This window comes from Macrobrachium nipponense, chromosome 48 (assembly GCF_015104395.2).
Source record: "Macrobrachium nipponense isolate FS-2020 chromosome 48, ASM1510439v2, whole genome shotgun sequence".
In the NCBI taxonomy this organism is placed as follows: domain Eukaryota; kingdom Metazoa; phylum Arthropoda; class Malacostraca; order Decapoda; family Palaemonidae; genus Macrobrachium; species Macrobrachium nipponense.
In genome coordinates this window covers 6,399,788-6,418,649 of record NC_087223.1, presented here as the reverse complement: position 1 = coordinate 6,418,649, position 18,862 = coordinate 6,399,788, and the positions used below count along the sequence as shown (strand labels likewise).

Below are 18,862 nucleotides of genomic sequence, written 5' to 3'. Positions count from 1 at the left end.
CTGGCAGAGAATTTATGGGCACTGAAGGACATGTGGAAGGGTCAACTACCTGTCATCTGGAAATCCAACAAGAAGGCATGGGTGACACTTCACACATTTGAGAACTGGTTCATCAACTATTTTGTGCTAGAAGTGAAGGAGTACTGTGATGAAAAGGGAGTGCCATTTAAGGTGTTGTTAGTGCTGGACCAGCATCACCCTGCCCACATGGATGACTTTCACCCTCATGTCAAGGTGTTTTCATTCCACCTAATACCCTTCCCTTTTACAGCCTATGAGCCATGGTGTCACTGCCTCTTTCAAGGCCTACTACCTCAGAAGGACAATTTCTATGGCTTTCAGGTCAACTGATAAGAAGAACTTGACTCTAAAGGACTTTTGGAAATCTTACACAATATTCTGCTGCTATAAGAAACATTTGCGATTCTTGGGATAAAGTTAAGCACTTACTTGAATGGTGTGGAAAAAATTATCGCAAATTTGTGTATGATTTCTATAGCTTTGGGGAGTCAGTTAAAGGCTGTCACTAAGAATGTTGCTGACCTGAGCAAGCAGCTTTATTTGGTGGTGGAAGCTGATGATGTCACAGAGCTGCTGGTATCTCATGTACAAGAATTATCTGCCGAGGACCTCATTCAACTAGAAAAGCAGTTGATTGAAGAAGATGAAGAGGCAGCAACCCAAGAGCCCAAGAGATTTACAACCAAGGAGTTAACAGATGGTTCTGCCCTGATAGAGGAGGGACTGGCAAAGTTTGAGGCTCAGTACCCCAACACTGCCAGGTACACTACGGTTGCCAGAACGGTCATGGATTTCCTGCATGACCTGGAACACAATTTTTTTTAAAGAAGGTAGAGAGGCTGCAAGAGATCCCTCTCCCTCACACGCCTCTCCAGATGTAGCTGCCCCAATGTTATCTCCAGTACCTTCTGCAAGTTCTGCAGAACTAAGCTCACTTGCCCCAGTATCTCCAGCACCTTCCTCCACCCAGTAGCCTAGTCAAAGAATTTTTTCTTTTTATTTACTCTATGAATGGATATTTACCCTTGCACTGTATGTATGTGCTCAGGAATTATTTTCTTTTTTATTTAATTATCTATCTTTACCGATTCACATCATTATGTCTCCTTAAATTCCGACTTACGGACAAAATGACAAATTTGTAACTAATTTGTATTTTTCATAGCTTACCAAACCTTCGTCTAACATTTGGGAATAAATACTCAAAGCCACCAGCTGGAAACCAGTAGTTTAAAATAATTATGTACGCAAGGGACTATTGGACATCTGTGCTTGGTCACGATATATGTACGTAGGGCCACCCACATACCCCTCATTAACTCGCGACCCCGTCAGTTATTCTTCCAACCCAGGTTAATTGATAGAGGAGTGGTTAGAGGTGGGCCTTTGTATGTTAAGACCTCAGGTTTGTAAGTTATGAAAAATAAAAATTAGTTACAAATTTGTCATTTGTTCATATACGAAACAAACCTTCGGTCTTAACATTATTAGGATAGACTTACTCTTGGTGGGAGGTAAGTACTATTAACCAACTGGGAGTTTGCCACCTTTGATCAGTTTTCTGAATACTAGAATTCTACGAAACAACTGACCAGTATTTCTGAATCTAAGACATATGAATATCATAGAGTCAAACTTCTAGGTTTTTACACAATGTCATAGTTCATTGCGTCCGAGGAAAATAAGATCTGTTCCCCTAACAAACCAATTCATCCACTCATGTAGGTTTGTTATCATTCCTCTCCCCCTTGCTAAAGAGAGGAATGTCCTGCTACTGATAGGTATCTTACTGATACTAACCCTAACAGTATGGCCACTTCACTCACCTGTACCTTGTCCGTTCCAGCTGATAATGGTACTCTCTTCTTACTGCCCTAAGTAAAGGATACAGAAATTTGAAAAGGAAAGAGGCCAGTTAACTCCTCCATTTCACATTCATACCATCATCTTAGACAAGATACCAACTGACCCGCCAGGGGTACACTGGATGAGTTACACCTCTTGTTGAGCAGCCACCAAAGGACCCAAGGAAATTGAGTCCAAGGACCTCTAGGCAACCATATATATATATATACAGGATACTGAAAGTGGTTTTCATAACAAAGAACCCACTCTCAAATTTCAATGAACAGACAGACACCTCCTTAAAATTGCTCAATTTTGAGCTTTGATACAGTCACAGACCAACCGTCACGATCATTTTAACAGATATTTTATTAAATGCCAGGAGGCCCATATTCCTCTGATGACCTTCTCCTCTGTATAACCTCATTGGTACAACTTGACAAACAAGGAGTAGGCTTGCTCGATCGCCTCTGTTTGGCCTGTTCCTTTATGTCTACCACCTTAATGTTCTAGGTGACTTAGTTCTTTCTATAACCACAGAGTACTTTGACAAGTCAAAGCCGGCCCTGCTGAAGGTCCCTCACACATACTCACACCGTACTGAGCAAAATTAAGAAATCTATCTGTCATCATGACCTGTGCTGCATTGACTCATTATCCCGGATTCCGGGGCCAACTGGAACTGAAGTTCCAGGCTACTTTTGCGTCTACGTCAAAACCCTGGTTATTGAGTACTCCCACTCTACCAAGGTCAGAGGAAGACCCCCCATCCACAATCAGTTTCCTGTAACGTGACTGATGTATGTGCCTGGTGGTAGTCCGTCAAGGCTACTCTGATACAGAGTATGTTTTCACTTATCAGATTGGAGTTCTTATGTGCCCCATCCAGTTCACTGCTCCTGATTCCTCTGAAGATTAGTCAGTGTGAAGCGATATTCACATGCCCAATCACCAGTCCAATGTATATCACCATGCATGAAAAAATGTAATTACAGAAATTCTTCCCCCTGTTCTGACAACCTCTCCACCAGATCATTGTCTACTGACTGAATGCCTTTAATGGACAGACGTCCACTATACAGGCGGTCACGGACAAAGGGTCATTCTGTATATGTGAGCTAACGACCTTTGGAGTCATGTTACGTCCGAGATGACACTCTACACCCAAAACTGAGAACTATTAGTTTGAAAGGGGCTACTGGTCAACCTCCAGGCCTTGAGATATTAATTCTACCTATCGGTGATGCCTCTTCCTGACACGAACCTGGTAGCAATGATTGTGCTACAATAAACTTTATCAGTCACTTATCCTGGGTCCTCCTTAATTACTGGAACCCATCCTTCCGTCCGGGACATGGCAGAACAGGTAGAACCTAAAGTTTGCATAACCTCCAGGATGTTACCAGTATCGCAAATGGAATCCTCAGGCTCCTCGAAGGGTGAAACCCGAGACAGCTATTACATGGTTTTTCCATTATACGAAATCCTCTCTGGACGAGTGGTTTGTGCACTCATCTGCCAAACCGGTGGTCCGAGGTCCTACTCCCATCTCGGCCAACACAGAATCAGAGAACTTATTTCTGGTGATAGAAAATAATTTATCGATATAGTGCGGTTCAGTACCCCACAATAAGCTGCATATCCCGTTGCTAGGTGACCAATTGCTTCCTAGCCATGTAAAAAATATCCAATCCTTCAGTCCAGCCCTAAGCCCTAAGAGAGCTATTAAACAGCTCAGTGTTTTTGTAAAAACTAAGATCTCTTTCCCGTAAGAACGGAACTCTGAAGTAAACTGAAAACCTACTTTACTGTCAACTAAATGAAGTGGGCATTTCCAAAAATAACGGACCATGGTACCACAATCTACTGTAGAAATACTGGACACTGAAAAGAGTACTATTGGATCCTGTAGCACACTTGCACAAAATGTCTTAATTATTCAAATCTTATGAAAGGAAATTGAAGTCTGGGTGAACCAATGACATGAATATTATTTGAACAAATTTTACCTCCATAGTAGTTTATCCAAAGACCCCTTATTTGAGCTGCCATGCCCATCTGAGTTGCTGTCACCTGTAAATAAATAAAAAATATAAACTTAAATGAGTGGGTTTTCATTATAGTAACTAAAGTACAGATCATTTACACAAAGGCGAAAACTTATCTTTGAATGACAGTCAGGCCAAGACATCAAATTACATGAATATGAAATCAATTTAATGACAAATAAAGAAAAACACACAACCCAAAATAACCTAAAAAAAATAATCATGAAAGTCAATTAAACCGACAATATTCATGAACTCAACTATTCGCAGATTTTTCTCTGGCCCATATATACCTATTATTTGCAGAAAATTAGCCTATTCATGGTGTTTTTCACTGAGGAATATCCACAATTTACTGTATTTTCATGACTAAATGCACTTTTTGTAATAAAAATGTTATTGTTATAATACAATTAAGTTTGTTCATACTTACCTGGCAGATATATATATAGCTGTATTTTCTGAAGTCCGACAGAATTTAAAAATTCGCGGCACACGCATGTGGGCGGCAGGTGGTAGTACCCATTCCCACCGTGGGAGGCGGATATCAGGAACTATTCCCCATTTTCTATTCATATTTTATCAGTGCCACTGTCTCCTGAGGGGAGGTGGGTGGGCACTTTAATTATATATATCTGCCAGGTAAGTATGAACAAACTTAATTGTATTATAACAATAACATTTTGTTCATGAAACTTACCTGACAGTATATATATTTAGCTGAATCCCACCTTCGGATGGTGGGAAGAGACAGAATAGGATTTTGGGAAACTAAATTAAGTAGATGATATACATCTTGGTCCTCCACCTGTTTAGCATAGCCGACTTCGTGATTACTGTCACCAAAGTCTGCTTCTGCGTTACTAGAGTTGCCAGCGAGGTAGAGACCTGTAATGCTGGTGCGCTCTAGATGATCTGTCAACGGGGGCGTGACCACAATATGACTAGACCATATGACCATACTTCTGAGGGCACCGAAGCTAAAACACCACCTGACCTAACCTATCAAAGTTAGTTCCATAACTTCTAGGCTAAGAAAAGGAACGCGCCTTCAAGCGACCAACCCTTCAAAGTTAAAAGCACACCTATCCCTTTTCTATAGGATAGGATTCGTGTTGCTTCCTGCCCCCAATAATATCTACGGATATGTATGGTCCTAGCGCTTACGGATCTGAAATGTCGTCTTCACATCCCGTCGGGAGTGTGAAGCGAACACATAGTTGCTTCGCTAAAGCGTGGCACTCAGGATGTTACTGAGTGTCATGCTCTGTTTTGAAATGCTTCCGAGGCCGCGCCCTCACCTCTTGAGCATTTCATATAAGAAAAAATCTCAAATCTTTATGCAAACATAATGAATGAGACCTCTTAAAAGAACTCCTTGGCTATAATGCCAGGGTGTTCTTGGACATGAACCAGTCTGGTCTTTTTACGGAACACCGCAGATTGTCGGGAGTGTGAAGCGAACACAGAGTTGCTTCGCTAAAGCGTGGCACTCAGGATGTTACTGAGTGTCATGCTCTGTTGAAATGCTTCCGAGGCCGCGCCCTCGCCTCTTGAGCATTCATATTAAGAAAAAAATCTCAAATCTTTATGCAAACATAATGAATGAGACCTCTTAAAAGAACTCCTTGGCTATAATGCCAGGGTGTTCTTGGACATGAACCAGTCTGGTCTTTTTACGGAACACCGCGATTGTCCGTTGACCTGGACTTTCTATAGTTTTATCAAGATAAAACTTGAGAGACCCTACAGGGCACAGGACTCTCTAATGCCCTTGCCCAATAATTTGTGCCATACCCTTGGTCACCAAGCCTTCGGGTCAAGTTAGACAGGTTTTCGTTCTTATCAAGAACGGAAGGCTTAGAGGACAGACCGCATTATAGTTCCTTTAAAGCCAAAAACCTCTGATGATGGCTAAAAACTCACTAACCCTCTTTGCCGTGGCCTTTAGAGCGGTTAGAATATTAGCCTTTCTGGTCACGTGTATTAAGTTCGCAGAAAGGATAGGTTCGAAATGCTTTTGGCATCAGAAACTCAGACTACGTCTAAGTTCCATGCCGGAACCTTTGATCCAGAGAATTTCAAGATCTCCACAGACCTCAAGATCGTGAAGCTTTGTTGTTTGACAGAACCGAATCTCTGAGCCTAGAGGCCGTCAACAACATATTTGCTATTTCTACAATAGTTAGGACTTCTAGCTTATCTCATACTTCAGACGGAAAGATAGAACCATAAGGAAATTCACAGAGGTCGAGGTGGAGGACAGTCATTTCCCTTCACTATCTCCAGAAACGGCCTCCTCCGATTGAACACTGAAAATAGGCAGCACTGCTTTGCCTTGGCCAAGAGACTGCCATTACTCTTGAAGATCTTATCGCTATGTACCATTGAAGACAAAGGTAGATATTGAATGCAACCTACGTCTTCACAGACGAATCGAGAGAAGGATTCTCAAGATTCATAACCTGTGCTTACAAATGACTGAAAACGCTAACCGCTATTTCATTGCTGTCCGGTGAGAAGTCGTAGTTGCAATGAAGCGGGGCGCTTCTTCAGTAATGAAAACACAGGGGAAAGCCGCCTGAAGAACTGCTTCTCATGGGCTGAACATTTGGAAGTAGAGCTGTCAGGTCGGAGAGTAGGCGATGTCTTTTTGACATATCTGTTAATTCGGGTTGAACAATGAACAATTGTACACCTACGAATATGAGATATTTTAAAGACAAACTCAGATGTCTGCAAAATCATTCGCATTATCGCAGTGCGATGCAGCGGGAGACTTGTACAGACTTCTGTTACCGTGCGGTAAACAGTAAAATGAAAGAGTCTAAGAGATATCTCTGTTGAAAATTCTCGCAATATCAAAGGCGATGGAATCTATCGTCACAGCAGTAGATGGTCCTTCATAATTGCGAGAATCCCCGTTAATCAGAGACCTAAGTCCATGATTGTTGGGCAGAGATACGGTTCGGTAGTCAATCAAAGCAGGGGAGAGAGAGAGACATAAACAACCGTGCATCTCGGAGGCCCAGCTGATACTGAGCTGCTATCAGGCAGTTCAATACGCAGTAGCTGAGCCTGAGCTCCACTGACTCGTCATCCTGAGTTGCCAGGTAATCCATATTCCACAAAGGAATGCGTTCGGCTAGAACCACCGAGCATAAAAGATATGCTCGAGCAATTATATTTAGGCGAAACGAATTTCGGATAAAATATAAAAGTTGAAATGGTGTTGTCGTGACAAAACTATAAGTATATAAAATTGAAACAACTCCTGGGAGGTTGCAGGCAACCCCGAGTTGCAGTTCAATTAGAATACTTCTCGTCTAAGTCGCAATCCGTAGAATAACTAGGATATGCGCCTACCCCTCAGACAATTCAACTGCTTAGTAGAATCATGTCGCGAGGTTAATATACGTAGTATATTTATAGGATTCTGAACAACGATCTCCATCCTAAATTCTTTCCTTCAAGAAAACAAATAAGGATTGGAGATCGACCACCTTCGATCTCTATCAAAGAGAGTGAAGGAGAAGTCTTCCTCGAAGGAAAGCTTCATGGTGAACAGAATATTATCTGCCTGAGTTGCCAGCTACTCCCTTTACGAAGGAATAGGTATGATATTATCGAGCAAAAGGAAACTCTCAAAGCAGGCCTTATTCAAACGAAACAGAATTCGCTAAATACAGAAAGCTGAGTTGGTGTTGTCGTAACAATACCTGAAGAGTTGTTCTTACTCCGAAAACTCTTGGAAGGTTGAAGGGAGTGTCAAATAAATACATCAGAACAACAGTTCTTTCGGCTTCTATCCGCAGAGGTAAATACGATAGTATATGACTTGACCCATGCGTTAGCAAAATGACGCAAAGATAAACTACGTAAGTATTGTAGTAATTTGAACACCAAATTCTCTACTACATCTTTCCTCTGAAAGAAAGGAAAACGACTGTCCACGTTCTAATGAATGAGACTTCTTTTTAAAAGAACTCCTTGACTCTTTGCCAAGACTCTTTGCCAAGAACAAAAGGGAGTAATATTCGAATAGAGATCATCCAAGAGAACCGAGGATCGAAAAGGACCGTCAATGTTCTTATGATATTGGACATAAGACTTCCTGGATCTAGTCTACAAGTCATTTTTCTTACTCCCCGGATGAGCCTCTGAAAATGAATGAGAGCTCTTCCGAAATTTGTTAATGAGTTTATCCGCTTAAACGATAAACGTTAAAATCTCTGTCAATGAGAACTACCCCATTATGAGGGTCACCCACTTAAATGACAAAACGTTTAGTATCTTGACAATGGGGAAAACGTCCTGACTTTACAAACTATTAGCACTTTGCTAATAGGGGAAAACCCTTTAACATGACCGAAAGTCACCCAGGAATCCGAGTATATAATCTTCCCGATTCTCAAAGAAATCGATGAAGAGGAAAGAGGGATCGAAGAAAAAATTCGGGTATGTCTCTCCGCTAACTCCGAATCCTTTTTAAAAATTTCTGTAAAGAAATGTCCTGTGGAGAGTCCTGAAAAAACCTCCTCTTGACGAGCGTTTAGAAAGCGTCAAGCGTCCTAAGAAACGTCCTGAACAGCAAATAAGACGCCTTCAACAAGTCTTTTCTCTCGCAAAGCGTCCTGCCGAGCTTCCACCGAAGCGTCCTGGCGAATGTCCACAAAAGCGTCCTCATAAGCGTCCTGCCGAGCGTCCTCAAAAGCGTCCTGGAAAGCGTCCTGCTGAGCGTCCTCAAAAAACGTCCTGCTTAGCTGCGAGCGTGTCTGAGCAGAGAACACCAAGTCTTCTGAACGACGTTTCAGAGAGGGATCTCGTTTGAGCGCCCTGATGCATGCAAGGCCCGCCAAGAGGCGTCCTGGCGAGCGACCTTGCCAACATCTCAATGTTATGACGAACCGCGTTTTGCGTATGACGTTGAATATTTTCAAGGGACGTCCTCATGCGAGGTCTCATGGAGAACCGCACGCTGCTCCTGAAGTGTGTGAACACTAAAGGAAGACGTATGGCTTTCGTCTTCAAGACGGGCCTTAAAGACCTTCATACCTTCTTACAAAGACAGTGGCCGCCTGTGCGACAACTTGCGTCTTAGTAATGCAAAAGAACATCTCCAGAAACGCACTCAGCAAAGGAACGCCGAGCGTCCGAAAGACACCCTCGCAAGGTGCTTGCCGAGCGTCCTGGAGAATGTCTCTACTTATAGGACGTCGAGCACCTCCAAAAGCTTCCTCACGTCTAAATTGCCCTTCTTATGCCGAACCAGAGACATAAGTTGTTTGACTGTGCAAAGCAGCTTGCCGGCCGTCAAACTTATCAGCTTGCTTTTTTGAAGTAAAGCGAACGTTTACATAACGTATACGGAGCACCATGAGGAGAGAGGAGACAATACTGAGTTGCTCCTCCAAAAGGTGGAATCAAGAATGTCCTTGATTACCAAATTCTTTTGGAATGCTAGCGAGGTTGAAACAGCTCTATAACTTCATGAGCGTTCACTCGCAGGAGGCTCAAATCACTCTTCTGGCAAGATGAATGAGCCTCCTTAATATGTCCCTTAGGAAAAGAGCCAGTGCATTCTTCGAAAAGGGGTAAATGTGGTCTCTTCCTGAGCACCATAAATTACCCGAAGGAGCTCTTACTTCCTTCGTTTATATAAATAAAATTCGAGAGCCCTGACAGGGCATAGGACTCTTTAATCCTCTCGTGACGAGAGAGAGGACGTGAAACGTCCTCATCTCTAAAGCTTCTTTAGGGGGCGCGAGTCCTTCCGAGAGCTCCAAACCCGTGTGGGGAGGACGCCTCGGAGGACGAGAAGCAATCCTTCAAGATTCGTGCACGTGCTCGATCTTCGGCAGCCTGGGAAGCGACAACCGGACCTGCCGAAAGGAAGCCAGATCAGCATGAAAAACCCGTAACCCTCCTTCGGCTTTTGACATGCCCTCTCCCTGGTTTCCTGGGAGTCCGACAGAGGTCTAGCCTAGAGGCGTTATGGGGCCGATCTGACGTTCCCTCCTGACAGAGAGAGGACGTGAAGCGTCCTCTTCTCTAAAGCTTCTTAGAGGGGGGCGCGATCCTTCCCGAGAGCTCCAACCCTTCGCGGGGAGGGGGACGCCTCGGAGGACGAGAAGCAATCCTTCAAGATTCATGCACGTGCACGATCTTTAGCAGCCTGGGAAGCGTCAACAGGGCCTGCCGAAGGGACGCCAGATCGGTGGGGAGCCCCCGTAACCCTCTTGCGGCTTTTGACATGCCCTCTCCCTGAGTCCTGGGAGTCCGACAGAGGTCCAGGCCTAGAGGCATTATGGGGCCGATCTGACGCCCCCTCCACAACACAAGGGGCACTACACTTCACAACACTGATTGGAGAGCGAGCACTTTAGTCTAAGATTACTTGATGTAATCCTCTAGCAGACACTTCTTCTAGGCCCGTAAGCCATACCACAGGGTTAGGCAAAATAAAATCTACAGGAGTTAGAAGGTTCATTATTTCTAACTTCTGTTACTGTGGAGAAACTCCTGATTTCTAACACGCTCTAAAATGCGTACATGAATCCTCCTTCTTCCGTAATCAGTCACACATTACACTAATTACATTGAACTTACGCAAAGAAAACATGTAAACGTCATATATACTAAGCGAGTGTCTACCGAAAGTTCCGGTAGCCTCACCTTACCATGCAGACAACAAAGTCTGAAACTAGGCTAACTAGCTTCAGACATCAAATGCAATGAAAAAATTTACGATAGCGTATGCCTAGCCACAAATCCAAGTTAATAATCGAAAGAATAATTAGGATACTTAAGCGGCTAATGAAGTTTTCAAAATCCTAGGCGGAGGTCTGTAAACAGTTGTTTACCGACCGGCGACAGAAAAAATATGAATAGAAAATGGGAATAGTTCCTGATATCCGCCTCCCACGGCGGGAATGGGTACTACCACCTGGCCGCCCACTGCGTGTGCCGCGAATATGACAATTTGTCCAAAATTGCATTTTTCCTAACTATACAAACCTGAGGTCCTTTTACAATAGGAAGGTACTAGCGGCAGCTGGATAGGTCGTAAGCTTTCGAACAAGGGGTTCGGTAGTTAACTGCTTGTCCGACAGGCACGCGCGCGCGACTGGGAAGTAAACAAAACATCTGCTTTTGCTTTGGCCCAAGCAAAAACTGCAGAGTGAGGGGTGGCATGAGGTGGGGCTATGTGTAAAAGGACCTCAGGTTTGTATAGTTAGGAAAAATGCAATTTTGGACAAATTGTCATTTGTTCCGACACGGCATACAAAACCTCGGTCCTTTTACAATAGGAAGACTCACTTCTTGGTGGAGGAATCTGAGTCTTTGTGAACAGACTGGTGTTCGCCCAACCTTGGAAGCCTCCCTGGTCGTAAGAGCGAGGGAGGGATCCAAGCCTCTGTCCGATTGATCGGGGTGTGCACCGCAGGATCAATGGTCAGACCTCTGGACCGAGTACTAAGAGAGAGGCAAGCGTATCTCTTCGTACCAGCAATGTAAGAACTTGTTCCTGTACAGGAGCAAATATAAAGTCATGGGTTTGACTCTTGTAGGCATCCACTTCCCCCCCTTGTAGAAGGAAGTGGTGGATATTCTGCTCCTATCCCTAGTGAAAGGGATAGGATGGGGCTCTGTCATATAGCTCACCTGCATCTCGTCCTCATCCAGCGTAGTGACGACCGTGGCCCTCTGCCCACAGGTAGAGGAGGAGGAAAAGAGGGGAAGGGAAGAGAGAGCCAGTCACTCACTCACTCACACATCCATCCACACAGTCACACCAGGACTCGATGCTGTTTCAGCCTGCGAGGGTCTGCGGTTAGCTACACAACTTGTTGAGCCACCACACGGGTCCCAAGGAAAAGGTATCCAAGGACCTGTGGGCAATATCCCGAAGGTAGAAGGACGTAAAGGTAGTCTGGTTAGACCAGACCCCTGCCTTCAGGACCTGCGCCACGGAGAAGTTCTTACGAAACGCCAACGAGGGGCCAATACTTCTGACTTCGTGAGCTCTCGGACGGGACGTACGGATGTCGTCACTACCATCAGCCTCATACGCCCTCCTGATGACCTCACGCAGCCAGAATGAAAGAGTGTTCTTGGATACTTCTTTCTTGTGACCCCGGTGCTAACGAAGAGGCGTCGACACTCAGGCCTGAGGTGTCGAGTTCTCTTCAGATAGCGCCGTAGCGCCCTCACAGGACAAAGCAGCATCTCATCCGCATCATTATCGGTGAAGTCCAATAGGGAGGGAATCGTGAATGACTCGAACCTGTCGTCAGGGATCGACGGTTTCTGAGTCTTCGCAACGAAGTTCGGGACGAAATCGAGCGTCACGGATCCCCATCCCCTGGAGTGTCGTACATCATAGAAAAGACCATGAAGTTCCCCTACTCTCTTCGCCGATGCCAGGGCCAGCAAGAAGAGGGTCTTGAGGGTCAGATCCCTGTCTGACGACTCTCGGAGTGGCTCGAACGGCGTTCGAGTCAGACTCCTAAGGACGAGAGTCACATCCCACGCAGGGGCCTGAGTTCCCTGGGTGGGCAAGACCTTTCGAAGCTCTCATAAGCAAGGAGATCTCGAACGAGTTCGAGATGTCCAATCCCCTCAGTTTCAGGACGAGCGCCAAGGCGGCTCTGTATCCTTTGACTGTGGGGACTGAGAGGAGCTTCTCTCGGCAAAGAAAAACGAGGAAATCCGCTACCTGCTGAAGAGTGGCTCTGAGAGGAGATAGACCCCGTCTACGACACCAACCACAGGAAGACGGCCCATTTCCCCTGGTACACAGCTGCAGAGGACTGACGGACGTTTCCAGCCATCTCTGTTGCTGCGCTACGAGAAAAGCCTCTCGTTCGCAAGAGATGGTGGATAACAGCCAGCCGTGAAGACGTAGGGACTGGACTGCTCGGTGGTACCAGCTCGACGTGTGGCTGGGCGAGAAGGTTGTGCCAAGGGGGAATCTCTCTCGGTTCTCCTGCGAGAAGAGCCAACAGGTCCGGATACCAAATGGCCTGTGGCCATTTGGAGCCACCAGGATCATCCTGAGATTCGGGGTGACCAGTGCTCGACTGATCACCTTGCGAATCAGGCTGAACGGGGGAAAGGCATAGGCGAAGAGGTTGTCCCAAGGTGTTGAAGAGCGTCCTCTGCAGCTGCCCATGGTGGTCCGGCACGGCCGAGAAGAACACCTGAGCTTCCTGTTGTGCCGGGTGGCGAACAGATCCACGACTGGTCGCCCCCACAGGTCGAAGAGCCTTTCCGCCACGTCCTGGTGTAGAGACCATTCGGTCCCTTATCACCTGGATCCCGACGGCTGAGCGTGTCTGCTACTACATTCCTCTTCCTGGAACTGTAGCGTGCCGACAGCTCTATTGAGTGTGCCTCGGCCCACTCGTGCACCTGCCGAGTCAACTGGTACAACGGGAGAGACACTAGGCCCACCCTGTTTGTTGACGTAAGCCACCACCGTGGTGTTGTCGCACATCAACACCACTGAGTGTCCCATCAAGCGGTCCTGGAACTCTTGGAGAGCGAGGAACGCTGCCTTGAGTTCCAGTACATTGATGTGAAGGTGCTTGTCGTTCTCGTCCCACACTCCTGAAGTCAGCAACTCCTCCAGGTGTGCGCCCTTCCATCCCTCGGTCGATGCGTCTGAGAACAGCTGCATGTCCGGGGGGGGAGTGCGCAGGGGCACTCCTCTTAAGAGGTTCCTGTCGTCCAGCCACCAGGCTAGGTCCTGCCTCACCTCCTGTGTCAGTGACACTGGAAAGCTTGGGGGATCCGTAGCCTGTGACCAACTCCTCCTTTAGTCTCCACTGAAGAGACCGCAGGTGAAGACGACCCGTGAGGGACTAACTTCTCGAGTGACGACAGGTGTCCGATCACGACTTGCCATCGCTGAGCTACCTGTTGCCTGCCAGACAGGAACTGGTTGGCTGCCTCCCTGAATCTGCTGATCCGCGAGTCTGCGGGGAAGACTCGCCCTGCTACCGTGTCGATCAGCATACCCAGGTACTTCATCCTCTGCTTGGGCTCGAGATAGGACTTTTCGAAGTTCACAACGATCCCCAGATCGCGACAGAACTCGAGCAGCGTCGATCCCTGTCCTGTACAACTGCGAGCGGGAGCTCGCCAGGACTAACCAATCATCGAGATACCTCATCAGACGTATCCCGTGCGAATGGGCCCAAGCAGACACCAGAGTGAACACTCGCGTGAACACCTGTGGGGCGGTTGAGAGACCGAAGCAAAGTGCCCTGAACTGGTACACCGTCCCGTCGAGGATGAAGCGGAGGTACTTTCTGGAGGACTGATGAATGGGTATTTGGAAATACGCATCCTTCAAGTCCACTGAAAGCATGAAATCGTTCTCCCTGATGGAGTCGAGCACTGAGCGTGCCGTCTCCATCGTGAACCGGGTCTGGCGAACAAACCGGTTCAGGGAGAGAGATCATCACCAGACGCCAGCCTCCCGTAGACTTTATCCACCAGGAAGAGTCGACTGTAAAAGCCCGTGACTGATCCGTGACGATTTCTACAGCTCTTGCTCAGCATGGTCTTGATCTCCTGTCTCAATGCTACGTCCTTCGATGACCCTGGAACGTACGACTGCTGTTGGACCGGGTTGGAGGTGAGGGGTGGCCGAGATTCGAAGGGTAATAGATATCCCTCCCGAAGGACATCTACAATCCAGGTCCTCGGCGCCGTAGCGCTGCCAAGTTGCCCAATGGCTGGCCAGGCACCCCCCCACTTCCGGCAGCAGGTGAGGGGGAACGCCGTCCCTAGCGTTTCCCCCCTTTCTTCGACTTCTTCCCAGAGCCTCCACGGGAGGAGGAGGGCTGGGAGGAGGGCTGGTTACGGCTCCCCTTGCTAGAAGTCGAAGAAGACAGTCATTCCCCGGGGCTTCGACGCAGCTACCGTCTTAGCCACCGAGGAAGCGCTAGCCGAGCTCTTAGACTTGGCCGCAGTCCGAGGCTGCCCAGAAGCCTTCGAGACTGCCTGGTGAACCAGACGGTCACTGTCGTCAGTGCGCCGTCTGTCCACCGCAGCGTCCACCATCTCTCCTGGGAAAGAGAGACGTGGAACTCCGTAAAGGTCCGTTGCGAAGTTCCCAACGCGACGCTTCACGCCCGGCCGCCCCTGGAAACCCGAGTAAGGACAGCGTCCCTCTTCGTCGGAGAACCAGGTTGGCCCACAGGTTCACCGTCTGGTGGGCAAGGAAGGAGATGGCTCTTCCCCCAGACTGGCAAAGTCTCCTGAACAGGGCCGAGTCATCTTCGGGAGAAATTCCCCCGGAGTTGGCTGCGACCTTAAGATACTGTGAGGGACCACAGATCTAGCCAGGAGACGGCCATGGAAGCTGCCATGGCGGTAGATTCCAGGCCGAGTGCCTCTTGCTGCGAGAAACCACAGGTTCTCGGACAGGAGCTGCTGCAGAGACACACCCGGAGTCAGCCTGGCTAACTCCGGGTTCACCTGTTCTTTGGGGCGGCATCGGGTCTTCAGATGGCACGTAAAAACGCCGCTGTCGCAGCAGAGGAGGTGGTAAGCAGCTTGCTCGACCTGCCAGACTTGAGCGAAACCGTCTGTCCGGAGACAAGCGATTCAACCTGGTCCAGCACTGAGTCCGCAAGCTCAGAACGCGGCAAACCCACCGTCGGTCTGGGTTCCCTCTTCGGGGCGGGCCCCAGAATGACTCGAGCGGGACGTGGGCTCGGATGGTGGGAGCGGCGATTCCTTCCGCGAGGTCGTTGTGCTGACGAATCAGCGCAATAAACCTCGGCAAAGTTCCTCTGGATCTCAGGAGTGACTGCGTCCTGCGGAGTCGGACCGTCCAGTCCCTCAAACAGGAGCACCTCCCGAGACCCTCCTCCCTCAAGGAGAGGGAGCAGCGACAGACCCCTCTCGTCTCCTCCAACCACCTGTGCGTACGACCTGGCTGGTCCGAGAACCGTGCCTGGTACGTACGACGCGTGGTGGGATCCTGAGGGGCGCACCCCTCACGATCACTCCTCAATACCTCGCCCCATTCCGGTGTAACCCGAGGAGGTTGAAGGTATGGGAGAGGCAGACCTGACGCTCCCTCCTCGCTCGCTGGCAGAAACCAGCGGGCTTGGAAGACTGCAGGCGATCGCCAACCCGCTGGTGGCGATCGAGCTGCAGACCTAGTCGAGCCGTCTCGCTGTGGAGAACGGCTGGACCGAGAACAGCGGCCCCGGTCTCGTGTGTCAGAGGAGCTGGTGCTGGTCGCCGTACCCGATCGCTCTCTGTGAGAGTGACGGTCAGGCGACCGGCGAGCTCCACTGTCACGGTGAGATCGGTGCGTATCCTCACGGTGCGTCAGTTCGCTGGTACCAGCCGTGGCTGGTGCCGGCGAACGGGGGGACCTCTTCCCACGCCTCAGCCCGCCCGTGGCCGGTCATGGACCGTCACGTTCCGCCCCCGGGTAGCCAGCTGCTCGCCGCGAGAGCGAGAGCTGGTCTGGTGAGAGTCGCGTGAGCGGCTGTCACCAGTCCTTCCGCTCCGTGCCGTGAACCTGAACGCTGAGCGGACTCAGAGGTCTGGTTCCTGGCTGCACGGTCGCTGGTAGGCGACCGTACACTCGGTACCTCTCGCGAACAACGGGCCGGAGACGGACCCTGCTGCTGTGGGCCGAACCACTGACAGCAGGTGAGGAAGTGCCGGTGTTAGCCGGCACTCCTCTGGTCCCCGTAGTCTTCTTCCTTGCGGAAGAAGAGACGGGTCCTGCCCCCGAAGGAGCAGGGTGACCAGCGGAAGAACCCCCGCCCCCGTCTCACCAGAGCGAGACGGGCCCTTAGAAGTTCCCGAAGGAGACTTCTTAGGGGGGGGGAGGCGACCTTCTTCTTCTTGGTTCGGCGGGGAGCCTTAGAGAAGAAGGGGAAAGAGGCTGGCAGATACGACGACGACGACGAAGAAGACGATGAAGACGACGACGACACCTTCCTCCTCTTCTTCTTCTTCTTCGTCAACCTTCTCAGGACCGATGTCAGACTCCTCATCCAGAGCGGAGCCGGGGCTGCTGTTGCCGAAGCAACAGGGCCCGGACGCACCTGTCCGAACAGATCAGCATCGGGAGCAGCGGCGCCAGGAACAGGAACAACATCAGCAGGTGCAGGCACACAGGAACGGCAGAAGAGACAGCAGGAGCAGGTACGGGAACGGCAGCAGTGGTCAACATCACGTCCGTGGACAGCAGCTGGGCAGGTACGGCAGGTACGGCAGACTGTGTAGGCGGTCCAGATGGGCGGACCAGCGGCACAGACATCCTATTTGGTAACCGGTGGGAGGTCCAGGGGCGAGCTCTTCGGGCACACGAAGTCCGGTCGCGGCAGCACGGCAAACCCAGGCGGCGGCATCACACTCCCCCGAGTTACGGCGACTGGCCCCTGCACCGATGTAGTGGGTGTCACAGAGACCGTGTGCTGGGTGTACACCAGGTGAGGAGGTGAAGCGTAGCCGGGTGTTGTAAGGGTCGTGGTGGTGGTCGTGACCGTTGCATGGGTGACCGCCACGGAGCCAGCGAGATGGTAGAGCAGCCCCTGGACACTCGGCACGCCCTGCAGCCCAACGATGCCCACACCTGTCCGAGGTCATCCTTCGCGGCAACCGCACCTGAGGAGGCAAAAGTCGGGTGATTTAGGGGGATCCTCTACCCGCTCGCGCGAAGACGAACGGATAGAGGACCCAGAGTACAACTCGACGTCAGGGGATCCTAGCGCCCGTCCTCCACACTCGACAAGTCAGGAGAGGAGAAGGACCTAGACACCCCCCCCGAAGGGGAAGGCGCGAGACGTGGAAGTTGAGCGGGCGGCAGGAAAGAAGACGAAGTGTCCGTCACCAAAGGAGTCGCGGGAGAGCTTTCCGACGACTCCTTTGCAGGCCTTCGCTTCTTCCTGCCCTCATACAAAGTCCACTGCGCCTCCGACCAATCATTGCAAACATCACAAGCTCGGCTCGGGTGCTATTCGCGCCCCCGACACCGAGCACACAAAATATGAGGGTCTATCTCCGGGAAAGAGCGGAACTTCCCGCATTTACGCCCTTCGGTACCCGGGCATAGTCTCCGTGGGGTAGCGAGGCGAGGAGATTCCATCATTAATCAATTGATATGAAAAGAGAGAAATGATTGTACTTACAATGAACTCTTTCATACACAAACACAACCAAATACTCAAGAAAGCAAACGACGAGAAGCGGGCAGAGAGCGGCGAACACACACGTCCACTCGCTGTGAGGCCGAAAGCAAAAGTGGTTTGTTTACCTCCCAGTCGCGCGCAGCGCGCCTGTCGGACAAGCAGTTAACTACCGAACCCCTTGTTCGAAAGCTTACGACCTATCCAGCTGCCGCTAGTACCTTCCTATTGTAAAAGGACCGAGGGTAGGTTTGTATGCCGTGTCGGAACAATTTTAAATTCTGTCGGACTTCAGAAAATACAGCTATATATATATCTGTCAGGTAAGTTTCATGAACAAACTATTAAAATACTCAGGAATAAGCCTTTTCAGAGGATTTTTTGCATTTTTAACTATCAAAATAGGCAGTTCTAAACATTTTTAGAGGAGTTTTTAAGTATTAGCAGATTTTAGCCATTCACTGGGAGTCTGTTGCCCATCACGTACAAAATACTGTAATCATTAAAGCAATAAAAATTAAAAATTGGATAATTCAGGGAATCATTAAAGGTCGGACCTCCTTAGATTGCGTGCTAATCTAGCAGATATGAAAACCGCTAAAAATATCTGGAAAAAGGAGCTTTGCAAAATTATAAATATATAAATAAAAACCAAGAAAACTTTTGACATACATTATAAATATTAAATTAAAATTCTAAAAGATTTTAACATTAATAAATTAAAAACTGGAAAACTTTTAAAAACCTCAATATAAATAAATTAAAAACCTACAAAAACAA

General features: G+C 48.7%; 1 protein-coding gene and 1 pseudogene across 1 annotated transcript in view; both read right to left on the bottom strand.

Annotated features, from left to right (window-relative positions):
* Nucleotides 1-3,934, bottom strand: part of LOC135205009 (mutS protein homolog 4-like) — a 43,257-nt pseudogene extending 39,323 nt beyond the window's left edge.
* LOC135205010 (BLOC-2 complex member HPS3-like) overlaps nt 1-18,862 on the bottom strand; it is a 167,799-nt gene that overhangs the window by 97,372 nt on the left and 51,565 nt on the right.